The following is an 18,121-nucleotide window of genomic DNA, read 5'->3' as shown; positions in this document are numbered from 1 at the left end:
TATTGCTTCCCCTAGATTACACTTATAATACTTATTTTATACATATACTTATGTGATATTATATTTGATTGCATTACTTTTTTTCTGAATAATTTACTGGGATTTCTGATAGCTAATAACAATAAGAACCCCCAAAGTATGTATTAAAGAAAATTCCATAGTGCTTTTTCTGAGTCTGGCCTTAATCCAATATTTCTTGTTCTAAATTTTGATCTATGAGAAGTTGCTTCTGGCTGAGAAAGATAAGTGAAACAGCAGTTCTGTACTTCCTGTGTCAAGTCAAGTGTTTCAGTATTAAGGGAAGTTTAATCTCCAATAGACTCAGAATTGAGCATTTCATGCTTTTCAATATAAATCAGAGCTTTCATGAAAGGTCACTAGAGAACAGTGAGAAGAAACAGAAATGAAGTTCAAATAAAACAGAAGACACAGCAATTGTCCAAAAGTTGGAAGAGACTTCAGCAATCATCTAGTGGCCCAATACTTATTTTGCAGATGACAAACCTGAAAGCTTGAGAAGTAAATGGCCGTCTAGGGTCCCAGGTGATTAATCTGACTTTCCTGACACTGAGTACAGTACTAAGCACATCATTTCAAGAATACCCTCTCTTTCCACTCACAGAATTCTTCCTGATCCTCCACTCTTTTTCTTAGGATTATTATTATTTAGCTACTCAGGATACTTAAGAGCAACACTAGAGAAATATTTATTTTTACGTCCTCTTTATCCTACATTCATTGGAAAACAAATCTTACCACTCATGTTTATACTTTCTTTTCCATTCTTACTGCCACCACGCTGGATGACAACCTCCAAAAGGATAATAGTTTATTAATAATGAACATCCACAATATGGTCTATTATCAGTTGTTCAAAAAGCTAGAAATGGAGACTATAATAAAACATGGAAAATGGATGTCATAATTTAGAATCAAAATCAAATACATATATGACTACAATTATTTAAAATACTTATGCATGTAGTCATGATAGAAAATATGGAAATTTGAAAACAGTAGCTATTTGGTACTTTATAACAGTTACTTTAAAAAAATTATTTTAAAAAGCAGTAACCTTAACAAAAGCTACATTGGCAGTCTGAATTAGTATTCGTCTTATGCTTTTTGAAGCTTGCAAACTTATAAAACATAAAACAAGGGTCCTGAAGAGTATAGTCTTTGTACTATTTTTGCAACTCTTCTATAAATCTAAATTACTTCAAAATAAAAGTTTTAAAAGCTAAAAAAAAAAAAAAACCTTTTACATTGCAAAAGTGACCAATACTTTTAATGACAAAAAGGTTAAAAAAAAAAAAGATTTTATTTATTCATTTGGGAAAGAGAGAGACCGAGAGAGAGAGAGAACAAGCAGTGGTGAGAGGCAAAGAGAGAAGCAGACTCTCCACTGAGCTGAGAGCCCAACGTGGGGCTCAATCCCAGGACTCGGAGATCACAACCTGAGCTGAATGCAGATGCTTAACCATCTGAGCCACCCTGAAAACCTGACAAAAAATTCCTTTTATAAATACCCATATTATAGCACACTTAGGTGTCATATTTAATTTCAAATGGCACTTATTTTTTCAGCATTCTATACTTATAAAATTGGATAAGTAAGGGGCACTCAGATGGCTCAGTTGGTTAAGTATTTGACTCTCAATTTCATCTCAGGTCATGATCTCAGAGACAAGAGACGGAGCCCTGTGTCAGGCTCTGTGTTGGGCATGGAGCTTGCTTAATATTCTCTCTTTCCCTCTTCCCCTGACCCCCCCACCTCCACTCCCACCCCTGGCGCATGCACTCCCTCCTCACCCCCCTCAAAAAAACAAAACAAAACAAAACTGGATAGGTAAATGGGTAAATGGTCAAAACCAAGGATTTGTTCAAAGAAGCAAGTTCTATAATGTTATAATATCAGTATATACATTCATATTTCTAACACCTTAGTTCCATTCATGCTGTCTACTGTCATGCTGTAATGTTTGAGCACTTATTAAATGATCCAGGGACTCTCCAAATCCCTGAATTATTTAAATTTTTTGTGTTGACTTTCAACCACATTCATTCACTTATTCATTCAACAAATATTAACAGTTAAATATATGAGCCAGGCACAATACACCTATGCGCTGAGGATAGAGCAGTAAACAAAGTGAACAAAAACCTTGCCTTTTTATTCTAGTGGAAGGTGGAAGAAAATAAACAGGAAAAGTAAGTAAAATATGGGATGGAAGATGGCAACAAGGCTTACAAGAAAAGAAACATAAAGGGGGGAGGAGAATTAGGGTGGAGTGGGGGAATTTTGCACTTTTAGATTGAGTGTCTAAGGAAAGTGACTTGACTTCAACTGACTTGAAGAAAAATCCCAAATTGAGGTGGAAATGAGCCATACAGATAATAGGGAAAAGTGTTAGAGGCAGAGAATAGCCAGTGCAAATCTTCCCAAGCAAGAACTTGCCTGATGCATTCCAAGAACAGCAAAGAGGTCAGTCCGACTAGAGCAGAGTGAGTAGGGAAGAAAAGTAGTTGATGTCTGGGAGTAAAAGGGGCCCAAGAGCTAGAGCCTGGTAGGCCATTTCTTAGTATCTGGCTTTTATTTTCACAGAGATGAAAATATGGGTTTTCATCAAGGAGTGATATAACATGACTTGTATTTTAATATAATTACTCTACTGCTGTATTAAGAATTGATTGAAATAAATCAAGGGCAGATGTGAAGATGACTTGGATCATAGATAGAGCAGTGGAAATGGTGATTGGTACTGAATTTTTAGTATATATGAAGGGTACAGACAAGAGGATATGATGACAGAAATATGGGGAATTATTAGATATGGGGTGAAAGAAAGCTAGGAATCAAGGATGGCACTAATATTGATCAAAAGAATGCAGCTATTATTTATTGAGATGGGGAAAACTTGGGGGGAAGTTTTGGTGAGAGCAGGGGAGATACGGAATTCAGTTTACCACATTACATTTTGAGAACACTAAATGACTTCTCTTTGTCAACAAATGAATGGTCATCTAAAGCCATGGTACTAGATGAGGTCATCAAGGGAGTAAATGTGGGTGGAAAAGAGGTCCAAATTCCAAATGTTGGAGCACTACCAATTTAGAGGTTGGAAAGTAAGAAGGAATCAGCAAGAGGTTGAAAGTAGCAACCAGAGAAGTAGGAGGAGAAATAAGGAGAGTGGAGTAGCTGCAAGCCAAACAAGGAGTATGTTCCGTGCTGCTGCCAGGTAGGTCAAATAAGGTGAGGACAGAGAAGTGAGCAGCGTAGGGGTCGGAAACAAGGGCAATTCTGGTGCCATGGTAGGGGTTACAAAAAATAAATTCAGAGTACAGACAACTCTTTCAAAGAAATGAGCTATAAATAGACATAGGGAAGCAACAGAGGGAAAAGTGGAAATAAGAATTTTTTATAAGATGGGAGGAAAAAATCTAGTATTACTTGTATGTTGATGAAAAAGATCTGGTAGTGAAGGAAAAATAATAATGCAGGAGAGGGAAGTTAGACTTGCCCTAACTGTTTGAGACTTAGTTATGATACATAATAATTCCCCATTAATAAGAATTTTTCAATATTTATCTAAAAGCTAGAATCACTGTATCTCATACATTAATAATTAAAAAGTAAAAAAATATATCTAACAGTTCCAGATATAAGTATAAATGTTGAATAAATCAATGAATAATACACTTTGTAGTAACTGCCCTGCCCAACACTTTATGAGTTAAATGTATATTTTCTTTTGCCTTTATACAATATACATGCTTTAGGTAAATGACATCTTCAAAGGTAAAGAGTGTATTTTTACATTAAATTGAGTATCATATTTATTAACTGATCTGTATTGGGGTTGCTGCACTATGTATTTGTGAAGAACAAAATCTGCTTTTACATTCACATAGTTCTCTGAAATGGATCATTAAGTCCACATTTTTTATATGCTTTCACTGAAGAATTTAGAAAGCTGAACTACTAGCTAAATACCCTGTTAAGAAAAATAAATGGATTATTTTACCTAATCAAGACTGCTAGAATTATACAAATATATGCCCAACTCCAAAAATGTATCCTCTTGTAGCATAACATATGTATTTGGAAGAGCTTAAAAACTGAACTACTTTTAAACCAAGGGTTGGCAAGAAAGCCAAAGGCCAAATAGTAAATATTTTAGGTTTGAGGGCTACACAAGTCTCTGTTCAGTATTCATCATTTTCTTTTTGACAATTGTAATCACTTACAATCCTTTTTTAAAAAATGATTTTAAAATGCAAAAACAGTTCTTAGCTTGTGGGCCATATAAAAATAGGCTGAAGACTTGATCTGGCCCATTGGCTCTAATTGGTTGATTCCTGCTTTAAACTGTTGTACAGAAGTTTAGCCAGGATCCAGGTGAGTCATATCTCAGGATTAAAGTAGATATTTATTTAAAATGCTTTACATTCTATAGAAAGGAGATATATTTTTTTTCCAAAAATAGAAAGTAAGTTCTACTGGAAATAGCATGCTTAACAATATGCTTATATCTAAAAAAGCAAGTTAGTAGTTCTTTTACTGGAAGCCATGAAATTTATAAAATAGCCACTATCTCTGATTACATAATCAATCCAATTGATAATATTTAACTCTTAAATATCGTACCTATAATTAGTGAAAGAAAAATGTCCAATAATATTCAAAGTTTCAATTCCCCTATTTAATCTCCTATATTAAAAATATGTATATGCAAAGGAATTAGATTAAAAATATTTTAATTCAGGAGAGTAAAAGCTGTTTTATTAACCTTTTTTGGATTGTCAGATCCTTTAAGCCTCTGATAAAGGTAATGGGTTCTTCCTCCAAAAAAGAGATATATCCAAACTTCGGTCTTAATTTTAGAGAGATCCAGACTCCCTGAAACCAATCCACAGATCCCAGGTAAAGATTCCCCGAACGTAAAAAGCACAATCACTTTGCTCCTATAGGTAATCATGAGGTTCCTAAAAAGATAAAAATCTAAGGAATTACCACATGATGACAAGTAAAACCTAAATAATTATCACCTAATGACAAGTAAAATTATACTTACAGATAATCTAAAAATCAAGACAGTAATCCACGCTCTTAGATCTGGTGGATTTTTGAGTAATACAAAGCCTCTTAAAACATGGTCAAATTTTAATGAAACATTTCTCTCTCTCCACATGCCAGCTTGTGCTCTCTGGTGCAGTAGGGCCAGTTTCTCACTGTGCTGAATATCTGCCATATTTGTTTCTGCACTTTTCTCGTGATGGCTCCATTGCCTGCAGGGCTCTTGCCACAACTATTCAAATCCCACTGAGCCACTGGGACCCAAATTAAATTCTACCATCTCCACCATTTCTTCTCTGGTACCATAGCTTATAACTTCTTTCCCCTGAATTCATTGTTGTTGTTGTTTTTTTTTTTTTAGTTTTTTTAAATTTATTTTCAGCATAACAGTATTCATTGTTTTTGCACCACACCCAGTGCTGCATGCAATCCGTGCCCTCTCCAATACCCACCACCTGGTTCCCCCAACCTCCCACCCCCCGCCCCTTCAAACCCCTCAGATTGTTTTTCAGAGTCCATAGTCTCTCATGGTTCACCTCCCCTTCCAATTTCCCTCAACTCCCTTCTCCTCTCTAACTCCCCTTGTCCTCCATGCTATTTGTTATGCTCCACAAATAAGTGAAACCATATGATAATTGACTCTCTGCTTGACTTATTTCACTCAGCATCATCTCTTCCAGTCCTGTCCATGTTGCTACAAAAGTTGGGTATTCATCCTTTCTGATGGAGGTATAATACTCCATAGTGTATATGAACCACATCTTCCTTATCCATTCGTCCGTTGAAGGGCATCTTGGTTCTTTCCACAGTTTGGCGACCGTGGCCATTGCTGCTATAAACACTGGGGTACAGATGGCCCTTCTTTTCACTACATCTGTATCTTTGGGGTAAATACCCAGTAGTGCAATTGCAGGGTCATAGGGAAGCTCTATTTTTAATTTCTTGTGGAATCTCCACACTGTTCTCCAAAGTGGCTGCACCAACTTGCATTCCCACCAACAGTGTAAGAGGGTTCCCCTTTCTCCACATCCCCTCCAACTGAATTCATTGTTTTTACAACACTATTCAGTTAATCCAATAATAATTTGTATTATCACATTGTTTTTGTATGTTCTGAGTCTCCCAACCATAGTGCCAGTAACAGAAGGCAGAAATATTTCTTTGCATCATCATCATCCTATGCTATAAAACTATTACAAATATGGGATTTTTTCATAAATGTATTTTGAATAACTCCAGTGGCTTCAGAAAGTACTCATTTGATTTCATTATATAAATGCTGATTTGGCAAAAGTTTGAAAACATACCAAAAAAAAAATAAAAACAAAAAAAAAACAAAACCCAACTCCACAAAAGGAAGTAGAGTATTTAATTTTGAAAACACTACTACCTGATAAGTGACAGAGCCTAAAGCTAGGGAAAACTCCATAAACTAAAAATCATGATCATGACTGATTACTGTTTTCCCCCCCACGGATATGATAAAATGCCTTGATTTTAGTTCAAATTTTGTGGGCTAAATAGAACACTAAATCACAACTGAGTGGTGTGAACTGGGTAAACTGTCAAGTCTACTATGTGCTAAGCATTTGCTTAATTCAGAGCCATACCTATTAACCCTCCTCCCATAAAATTTCCCAAGGGCACCAGTCCCAGGCAGCACGGTAAAGGAGGCAAAGTTTCTAGTTCCCATCCAACCCCTTCAGTACCTCATCCCTTTAAAATCACAGCTTTCATTCTCCTCGCTGACACCTAGGGCTTTCTCTGTGACTCTTTACCTAGGCTTGTACTTAGGCTTCAGGTTTTACCTCATTTTCAGCTGCAATCACTTTTTAAGTCTTGCCAAGTAAGTAGGCTAATCATCTCATATAAATAAACTCACTTTAAAGTGTGGCTATGGTACAATAATTCAAGACTGTAATGATAAAAGCACAATTTTTAGAGTATGGAAGCATTACAATGCCTTTCCTACCACGCATATGGGAAGGCACGCCTCTGCATGCATGTTAAGTTAGCAATACTTTACGGGAAATATACTAAACATACAAATATATGAAGAAAAAAAAAACAACGGTGTGCCAAAACCACTCCTACAAACATTAGAAAGAGCGTCTGATGAGATTTATAGGTGAAGAACAGACAGTGAGAAGACAAGATTTACAACTTCCCCCACATACAGGAGTTCTTTGTTAGCACACTGTTATTAATGAATGTCAAGTCACGCATTCATTCAGTACAAAGCAGACCAGTGCGATGTTTCACAGGTACCTCAAATATATGGATGCTGAACTCATTATCCACTTCTCTCACTAAAACTCACACAACAATCCATTCCTCTCTGGTATTTGGACTTAAAGGGCAGCACCATCCACTTCTGCCCAGGTCAGAAAGCCATGAGTCATCCTTGGTGCCTCTGTATTGCTCATCCCCTCACTGAATTAATCCTCATACCCTATAAATTCTAACTCCTAAATCTCTCTCTAATGTGCCCACTTCTCTTCATCTCCACTGTCACCACACCAGCTCAAACCTTATTATCTCTCCCCTAGACTTTCTGTGAAACTTGCTGACTTCATACCTTTCTATTCTTCATTGGGCAGAAGTGGCAAATCTCTTGGTATTCAGATGATGCAGCATTCAGCCACAAGACTGATCAGCAACCACACTCAAAATCAGAATGTTGTGTCTGGCTTCTTTCACTCATAAGAAGTGAGCATGTACTGTAAGCCCCGTTTATACGAAGTACAATACAGGTGATAAGAAGTCAATTCTGCAATAAGAAGTCAGGTGAGAGTTGTCCTTGGTGGTTGGAAGGGGGCAAGACTGACTGAAAAGAAAGATGAAAGGGAACTTCTGGGTTGCTGCTGGTGTTCTGTTTCTTCATCTGGGTGATGGTCACATAGGAGTGAAGAATTTGCTTGTGAAAATTCACGGAGTGATATAATATGCTCACTTTTCTAACTGTGTTATTAGGCTTTCATTAAGTTTTAGAAAAAATAAAATACAATGTTCAATGTCTTCCCACTGCTCTTAAGCTAAAGTCCGAAGGCCAAATATCTGATAATGACTTTAAAGATACTTTGCTGTGCAGTCTCATCTCTCCCTCTCTCCTAAGTCTTCTCTCTTCAGTGTTTCTTGTTTCTTCCTTCAGGGCTTTCACATATGTTTATTCTGCCTTCCCATTTTGTTTGACTAACTCCTAATAATGTCTCAGGTTCAGTCAAAATTTCATTTTGGCAAGGAAGCCTTCTCTGACCCCCGGCTTAGGTTAGAATCCCCTCTATCTTCCCTTTGTACCACTCCATCACACATCTTTAGTAAACTATAGTTTCTATGAGCATATGTGTTTCATGAGGGAATGTGTTTCATTTACCATTCTATTCTCATAATTCTCTATATACTTGATGACTGACTGAATAAATTTATGTCCTAGACAAGAACATGGAAAGTAGTTGTGGCAAAATTTCAAAGTCTCTGTACTGCAATAGAAACAGTGAAATTGCTATTAAAACATTTTTGATACATGAACTGAAAAGAAATAAGAGTTAAACGCTAAATTGTTTATACACAGAAAGATATAAGCTATGCATGTGGGCACAGAAGAGCCACTTTTAATAGTTCCAGTTTATTTGAAACTTCTATTTTAAATAATCTATGTTAATAAAATTGATATGAAATTGACTGCAAGTAAATTTCTACTCCTCTATGTTCAGATGTTGCATTAGTTTTAATCTGCCATGTAAACCAAAGCCCCACCACTAATTAATGAGCTGAGTGAGTAGTCAATTATTTCAATTTCTTTGAATGCAGAGAATATTTAAAATTGGTCTACCTCAAATTTAAAAACCCAACTATTTCTAAATATTTGTAAATGTTCCTAAGAAGAACTTAAGCTTTTCTATTTAAACATAAAATGATCTGATGAATGAAAAGTAAAAAATTTGTTTTTATTTGTTAGAATTACCCACAGAAAGTAACATAGGTGGCCTATTGGGTAGCATATACATACTGTTCTTCCTGGATGAGAAACAAAAACTGGCTCACTTCAAAAGTTACCTTCTACAAAGGCAGGAGAGCATAAGTGATAGATAATCATCTTGAATGATAATGTCCAAAACTGTGTTTCAGAAATCAACGCCATTTTCTATAATGAACTTTATATTATGTATTTTAGAATCTTTAAGTATAATTAAATTTAAATTAAAAATATAGGAAGCGTCCTAAGTTGTCTTACTCTTTTCTGCTCCTTTTGGGAAATAAGTGCTTTCTGTGGATCATCTACCAATTTCTTTTTCTTCTAACATTCAATTTCTAATTTCCTTCCAATTCCTTCCAAATTCATTAAATCTTGAATTAGGCAGACTTTCCTAGCCAGTACCAGAAAAAAAATTAAAAAAAAAAAAAAAAAAAAGGTATTTCCTTTATTTCAAGAAAGAAGTATGAGTTTCCTTAATATGGAATTTGATTACTTACTACTTCTAAAGTACTACTGTAATAACAAAAACTTATCTTCTGATTAAGAAAAAGAATAACCTTAAAATACTGTATCACCAAAAAACATGTAAGGTATGTACATAAGGTATTACAGTCTACTGTAGAATTTCTTTAACTAGGGTCCAGACCAGAAGGAGTCCCAACAATGCCCAGTGTGATGTTTACTAAAGCAATTAACAGCTTTTTTAATACCCTCAAAACAACATTTTTCACCTATTTTCTTGCGTTTTAGTTACTCTCTGAATAAAGAATTTGAAAAGAGAAAAAAAAGTAAGAGTCAAATTATAATAGATAATTCATTTTTCCTTAACTGATCTTCAAGAATTTAGCACTCAGTCTTATACTTTATTGAGGGGCCATTTTTATGTTAACAACTGGTAAAGATTTCAGTCAAAGGGCAGAATGGAAGAAACTAGTAGCAAATTAACTGCCCCCATTTAGGCTGGTCTTCTCAAGTTTAATTAACTCAAGGTAAAGCTTTTCCTTCTAACAACAAGTACAATTTTTCTTAGAAATAAATTTTAGTTTTACAAGTATTAAATTTCAAATGAGTAAAAGCAAATGACATATTCTTTGAAATTCAGTTTATCAGTTAAGTGATGATGTTAGACTTGATCCGTGGTTGTTAACCAAATTTTTTGTTGCAAAGCCCTTCAAGAACAGAATAAAAATTATGTACACACTTCCCAGCAAAAAAAACACATACATACAAAATTTTAGTATAATTTTAGGGGATTCACAGACCCTTTAAAGCTCATCCAAACATCACGGGGTAAAAAAGGAGCTACATTTTAGGGTATTTTGCCACAGCTTTAAATTCCATTATCAGAAACAAGGTTAAAACCTTTAAACCAGAGGAAGTCAGTCTTGAGAATAAAAGTGAAAACCCAAACACAATTCATTAATTTACGCATTGCTGCTAAAGATATTAGCTCACAAAGGCTGAACACCTTATCTATATATAGATGTAGGTGTTAATTTGACAAAATAATTCATACCTTAGACCTTAGAAGTTAGGCAAAGTAAGATTCTTACATAAACCTAGGATATTTCTAGACATGGAAATGTGTGATATTCACAGCTTTCAAATGACAATAAGTTGTCTCTTCCCACTCCCCTCCTTTCCAGGTTCAATTCCTTCTTAGATTGAGGAAGAAAACTATTATATAATATAGGCTATATTTGAGATGTTTTAGGTGACTGTTTCAGGAAAAGAATAATCCTTTCAAATCCTTAAATTTCTTATCTAAAAATAATTTTTGGATCACTGAAAAAAAAAAACCCAAAAAACCAAGAACAACAACAAAAAAACCAAACCTTACCTGTAATTCTTGTTCTCTGAAGGAAATGCAGTAATTATAAACACATCCACACTCTTGGGTACATTCTCCTAAGCACGAATGGATTTGGAATGCGCCATGGCTGAAACTGAACTGCTTAACTGCCCAACCGCACTGGCGGCTGATCTACCTGCCTGGCTGGTGATGAAGTCGACCTGACACCTGACGTCATTCATCTCATGAAGGCACGTGTTCCTCTCGAGAGGGAGTGTGGAGCTGGTGTAATTACTGTCCTTAGAGAACACGAATTATAAATGGTCTCTTTTCTAGAGGTTAAGAGGAATAGATCTACTACTAAAGAAATTGTTACATGTTTCAAAACGGTGCTAAAACTTGAACATTAAACATGTTAAAAAATATGAACGAAAAGCTATTCTCCTGGAAAAGCAGCCCTCAGGATGAATGAGAGATACTGGTTTAAGAACTGACTGGATGTCGACTGGGGCAGGGTCCAGTGATCAACACTAGAGCACAGAATTACAAGTACTTAAATACTCGCCATGTAAAGTAAAGCCTTATCCTGACATTTAGCGACCTAATATTTTGTGTTAATGCTTGCCAACTTGAGACGATGTGACAGCTGCAGTGGTAACTGAAGGTAGGAGAATAATATGAAATAGCCAAGACCCTGAAAACTGCCGAGACTGTCACCAAGGGTGAAATGTTTTTCATAAGATGTGATACTAACAATATGATGTTAGACAATTTCTATTTTATAAACTCAAGTAACTAATCATGCAAGTCATAAAATTTCATAAACCTTACAGCTTAATGTAATACTCTATATTTAAAATGTTTAAATTTGTAAGGACCAAGCCTCTGTGATACAAGCCCATCTTCTGTCTTAAACATTTTAGGGAATTAGGAGGAAACGAGCTATAGATAGTTTCTGGTTTGCATACTGATTTGGTGGTGGGATCAAAATCCTCTGCAGAGAAAGAGATTCTCTGTGCTCTAGTCTTACAATTATCTGGGAAGCCTGATGATGTCTTCTGCACAGTTAAAACAGGGTAGGATTGCCATATAAAATACAGGACTCCCAGTTAAATCTGTATTTCAAATAATTATTTTCTAAGTACATCCCAAGTATAACATGAGTCAAAATTACACTATTTACTTGAAATTTAAATTAAAATGGGCACCCTGTTTTGTTTTTGTTCTTAATTTTTTGTGTTCTGTTAAAATCTGGAAACTCTAGACCAGGGGAGCTTACAGAGTTACCCAATGGAATTCACCATGGATGATGCTAAAATGGGAGCTCCACTCTTGGTGTAGATCTGCACTAATACAGTAGCTACTGCTATGCGTAGCTACTGAGCACTTGAAATGTGGCCAGTTCAATACAAAATTTTCTGTAAGTGTAAAATACACATCAGATTTTGAATATTTCATTGAATAAAAATAAAACATCTCATAAATCTTTATACTGATTGCATGTTGAAATATTTTAGATACATTAGGTTAATTTAAATGGTATTAAAGTTAATTTGCCTATTTCTTTTTCCTTTTTAAATGTGGTTACAAAATAAACTTAAAATTATGTATGTAGCTTATATTTGTAGTTTGTATTATATTTTTACTGACCAGCGCTGTCTAGATGGCTCCAAGGAAAGGGTTGGGCTAGAATTTCCTTGTTCCTTCTAAAAAAAAAAATCAATACTGTTGAACATACAGCTGCTCTTCTCACCTTCATTTAGCTATTAGAGTAGATAGGGAGCATGATCATACTAAAGAAACTAAATTTCTAGTAGGGACTATTTCCATAGATTAGCTTTGACTCCTTAAAACAAAAACAAAACATGGCATCTAAGACTAGTGAAAGACAAATCAGAAACCGATTCTTTGACAAATCATTCTTACATAATCAAAAGAAGAATTAAATATTAGGATGTATACGTGTGTATGATTAAGTGTGTGTGTATATATATACATAAAAATAAAATCTCCCCAGATCCTAGTTCCAATTCCAAGGGATGAATTCCTTAGTGCCAATATGTTGGGTTTTCACTCCTATATACTGTCAAAATCAAAGAACAATAGTTTATTTTACTGCTTAACATGGAGGTGATATAAGTTATTAATGGAGGTGATATAAGTTATTAATAAAAATTGTTACAAAAAGATCTTATTTTTCATACTTTAGATACAAAAAGCAAGATCTCAGTGGTCCCCGTTTTATAATTTATGCTACATAACTGATTTGAAATTAGAACACTAGTTCTAACATGGTGAAATAAATTTTTCTTTTTACAAAATATAACATCAATACTATTGTAAGACAGAGCTCATTTTTTAAAAATGGGGATGGTTTTGATTAAAAAAATCCAGCTATAATAAATACTTTAGGTACCAAATAATAATCTAGGTAGTTATTCTTATATCCCACCTTACATTTTCAGTTGGTTTGGCTTTTAATTCAATTTTTTTTCTCAACTGGCTCAAAAAGTTAATGCATTTATCTATTCTGTCCACGCTATTATAAAGGTTAAAAATATTTAACATGCTCTCACAAAAATTCAAAAGAATTATATAGCGAGATTATCTCTAAAGACTCAGTAAATCTCTATGTCTTTACTATATAACCTATATCCTGTCTACTTTGAAGAATTAAATCTTTTAAAGTTGCCTTCAGTTACAATAAGCAAGACCTGGTTCACAAGGTTTTTTCGAAAAAGGTCTCAGCTACATTTTCCCCCATACTAACAACAAATACAAAAGGTTTTTTCCTCCTTAATATCTTTTATGATACAGATATAGGAAGAAAAAGTATTTTGAAAAGACAATAAAATTTATCATAAACCAGACAAGGCTACCAGACAAAAATCAGCAGATTTCTCCCAAACTTAATGCTTCATGAATCATTCATGTCTTTTAGAACTAAGTTTCCAAGATCAGTTTAGGAGCTTTAAGAAAAAAAAAAAAAAAAAAGATGAATGAAACTAGATGTGGACCAATTAATTCTTCAGCGGCACTTTAAATCCTCATTGTCAATACCGTAGTATCCTGGTGACTATAATGTGAATGTTTTGTTAGACATTTAGTCTCTTGGTGGCAGTCCAAATTATTGTTATTTAATGCTAACCTACTTTTAATCTTGACATTTTCAAAATCAACATGCTCCTGTTCTTTTTCATGGTCAATGAATGCTTTTCCAATGATAATATAATTTAGGATTGGTCTTTTTGGGAGGTATCAATACATTGTACAACAGAACAATAAGGTTTTCTGATACTGGAGTTTAGAAGTAAAGGTGAGACAGCATTTATCCTTTATGAGGTTTCCCTCATGGAACCAACAAAGTATATTTCTTCATTTCCTAAAGACAGGAAAAAGCTTTAAGATAGGGAAAAAAACTGTTCATTTTAAGTAATTTTTTTAAATTAGGAGATGACATAGCAATTTTATGATCATATACCTATTAAAGATTAAGAAGGTATTTGCTCCCATACTTTCTGAAGCTTAATACCAATTAAAAAATGGTTTAAGGGACTTTCTCTGAAGTAAAGTTAAGAGACAGCTTCACAAAGATCATGAAAAGCAACTCTTCAGAGTGGTTTATATCATTTTAAGCTATTAAGTAATCAGACTGCTTAAACACTGTCACTGAGACATCCAAGAAGAGTTCTTGATGAGCGATCAACCACAGCAGTTATTAAACTGATTTAAATGCAGGCTGATCTAGAAGACAAGTTTTACTATAATTGTGATTAAAAAAAAAAAAAAAACACCCATACATCTCTAGGACATGCTTCACTTCTAAACAAGGAAAACCATCTCTTGATGAATGTGTGTGATGTCTTGCCCACAAGTGACTGCCTAGGCCATCCTTCTATGAGGAAATCTGATGGCCTCAAACCCTCAATGGAGCATTCCAAAACCAGACCTGCATTAGGAGCTTGGGCCCATGAGTGTGCACTCACTACACGGTGCTTACCTTTAGAGAACAAGGTGGTTGACACAAACTGATCAAGTTCTCACACCCCACACCTCCAAGAACACTGAAAAAGATCTGCAGATCTTTCTTGGTGCAGGAGGGACCTCTTTTTAATCTTCTTGTGGTGGAAGTTAAAGATTTTCCTGAAGGAGGAGAGAAGAGTAAAATATTATACTGAGATCATACCATCTGGTTTAAGTTTATCTACCTATATATTGCAAAATGTAGGTTCTGAAAAAAAAAAAAGAAATTAGATAAAATCATGAGTATTCCAAAATCACATTCTCTTCTTTCAGAAAAAGAGTATCTTCCCTAAAGAATATTGCATGCTCCAAACACTATTCCTTGAACCCAAAACTTTAAGTGGCTAGTTTAACTTCTACCCCAGCACTGAATTATCAGTTGGGAAGTTGAGAAAAAATACAGAGAAATCCTGGGTTGCCAAATGGTCATACTCGTAAATTCCATTAGAAAAATCAGTAAAGCTAAATTCACTGAAGAAATGCTAGAATGTAAGCTTCCAAAGGAAAAGGGTTTTTTCCCCCCCACACTGATTCTCTGAAGAGCCTTAAATAGTTCCTAAAACATAGTAAGCACTAAAAAAATTTGAATAGAAAGAATATTAACCCATTAGTCAATATTCTCAAGGTCAAAATTTGCATAAAATAAAATAATTAGAGGACTAAAAATATTATAAGGAGACTGAAGTGTGTTATATAAAAATAGTATTAGTAATATAAACCTCTAATTACATACTAAGAGTATTATGTTTTTAAAATGCTGTACCTTAACATATTTATGAGAAAATGCTATAAATCTATTATTACCACCCAAATCCTAAAAAGAAATGGAATACTTTGTTCAGATCAGGAAATCATACATTGTATCTTAAAAATAATATTACCAGAAAAATAATATTACCAAATATCAAATAAAATAAGACTAATATAGATTAGAAGTAACACATTTTAATACATTAATATTATTTTTCATCTTTTAAAGATACTATATAAGCCAAGTGATAATATGATGATCTATAATTCTGCCTAAGTAAAGCAAATCATAATATTAAAGTGAAATCAGAAGATGCCATTCTATCAGTATATTTATATATACTTTAAATAAATATGTACAGTTTGTTCAATCTCAAAAAATACAAATTTTAAACAAGAAATGCTAAACACTATTCATTTATTTCTTTTTCTGTAATTTACAGACTGCTATTGAAAACAGCTGATTTCCTTCAAGTGTTTTCTAACCCTTTTCAAATTTGATAAGTTAGGGAGAAAAAGAAGAAATGCTAAAATCAGTAACAGATTAATCAATCATATTGATGAAGGACTGAATATGTATATGTTTTTTATTTTTTTTTAAAGATTTTACTTATTTATTTGACAGAGAGAGATCACAAGTAGGCAGAGAGGCAGGCAGAGAGAGAGGAAGGGAAGCAGGATCCCCGAAGGCAGAGGGTTAACCCACTGAGCCACCCGGGCGCCCCTGAATATGTATATGTTTTTTAATCCAAAATGCAATGTCATTAAAATCAGAAGAACTATTATATAGTAAGTATTTGCTTCCATTTGACAAACTCCACAAGTGTGGAATTGGTCCTCAAAACAAACTGGACAGCCTGTATGGGGCATTTCATTTCAGGGGAATAGGCAGCCATTTAATGTAGAGCCAAAGCCACAATACGAAAATGGGTAGTAAATCTAGGATTATGCCTACCCTCTATCATTACAACAACGCTTTAGCTGACAGATTATACCTTTATTATAGTAGTAAAAAGCTCTTCACATTTCACAAATAATTCAATTGAATATCTTGTATCAGGGAATCAATCAAGCTTAAGTGTGAAAAAAAAAAAACAAAATTTTTAAACAAAACGTGAGAAGCTCACTTAGTCTAAAGCAATTTTCTCATTTGGGACATGTTGCAAGCCTCTGAAACTAACTTTGTGGAGAAGAGATGAAAACAGTTACAAAGAACTAAGTGTAACAGTATGCCAAAAGGAGTTTAGAAGGGGTAGAGGAAAACACAAAGTTGGAAAATTTGCTATAAGGAAAAGATTGTGCTAGCTGGTTGAATCCCTCCATCCCCAGGAGGAAAATAGGACACCCAAAATAGAGGCACTGACTAGAAAGAGCTCCTTTAAAATCTTTATTCACACTGTTGAAGAATGAATCTTTTGTTTTATTTCTACTAGCAGGAGAGATGAAGCTAAGTTTATCACATTCAGAGATTTAATGTTCAATTTTTAATTCACTTGCAAGTACATATTAAGCTATGCTAACAGCTACTTTAGGTTCCTTACAAAATTTCCCCGAGCCCTCTACATTCTCTTCTTTATCTTGACTAATGTTTCTCATACTGCCTACAGTAATTAACAGTTTTGTTAATATTTTTTCATATTTATACTAAATTTTAGTTACTTAACCTATAGTGTATTACTGATTTCAGGAGAATTTAGTGATTCATCAGTTGCACATAACACCCAGTGCTCATCACAAGAAGTGCCCTCTTTGGGGCACCTGGGTGGCTCAGTCGTTAAGTGTCTGCCTTCAGCTCAGGTCACGATCCCAGGGTCCAGGGATGGAGCCCCGCATTGGGCTCCCTGCTTGGCCAGAAGCCTGAGTCTCCCTCTCCCACTCCCACTGCTTGTGTTCCCTCTCTTGCTGTGTCTCTCTCTATCAAATAATAAATAAAAAGTTAAAAAAACAACAACAACAACAACAAAAAAAAACCAAGACGTGCCCTCCTTAATACCTATCCCCCGTTTAGCCCATTTCCCACCCAACTACCCTCCAGCAACCCTATTTGTTCTCTAACCTTAAGAGTCTCTATGGTTTGCTTCTTTCTCTTTTTCTCTTTCCCTTCCCCTATGTTCATCTGCTTTGTTTCTTAAATGCCACATATGAATGAGATCACGTGGTATTTGTAGTAAAGAACTCTTTTTATTCCCACTCATGGACTACTATTGCTCCCAACTAATAACTCAGCTCATACTACATAGAACTCTACAGGCAGCTTCATTAATAACTCCATCAGTTCAATGAAATAAGATAGCTGATAGGCTTGGGTGAGAGACAACTATCATATTGCTATAAAAGTTTCTAAACAAGTATGAAATTAAGAGTAAGCATTTAGTCATGGACTGGTATAACCAGCACTAGTTTACAGCCCATATTTTACAGAGTGCTGACCTAAGTTACAAGTACAGGGTCTTATGATACTGGTCCTTACGCTTTTTCACTAAATCCACTTACCAGTTTTAAT

General features: G+C 34.7%; 1 protein-coding gene across 6 annotated transcripts in view; it reads right to left on the bottom strand.

Annotated features, from left to right (window-relative positions):
- LOC111155546 (zinc finger E-box binding homeobox 1) overlaps positions 1-18,121 on the bottom strand; it is a 183,104-nt gene that overhangs the window by 107,396 nt on the left and 57,587 nt on the right. Inside the window, exon 2 of one of the 6 annotated variants that reach the window (XM_022515761.1) lies at positions 14,846-14,988. The exons of the other annotated variants lie outside the window; for them this stretch is intronic. The gene's annotated coding sequence lies outside the window, so the exon portion shown is untranslated. The remainder of the gene's footprint in view (positions 1-14,845; positions 14,989-18,121) is intronic. 6 annotated transcript variants of the gene reach the window in all.

This window comes from Enhydra lutris, unplaced genomic scaffold (assembly GCF_002288905.1).
Source record: "Enhydra lutris kenyoni isolate GAN:26980312 unplaced genomic scaffold, ASM228890v2 scaffoldscaffold42, whole genome shotgun sequence".
NCBI classification, from domain to species: Eukaryota; Metazoa; Chordata; class Mammalia; order Carnivora; family Mustelidae; genus Enhydra; species Enhydra lutris.
This window is presented reverse-complemented; position numbering and strand designations above follow the sequence as displayed.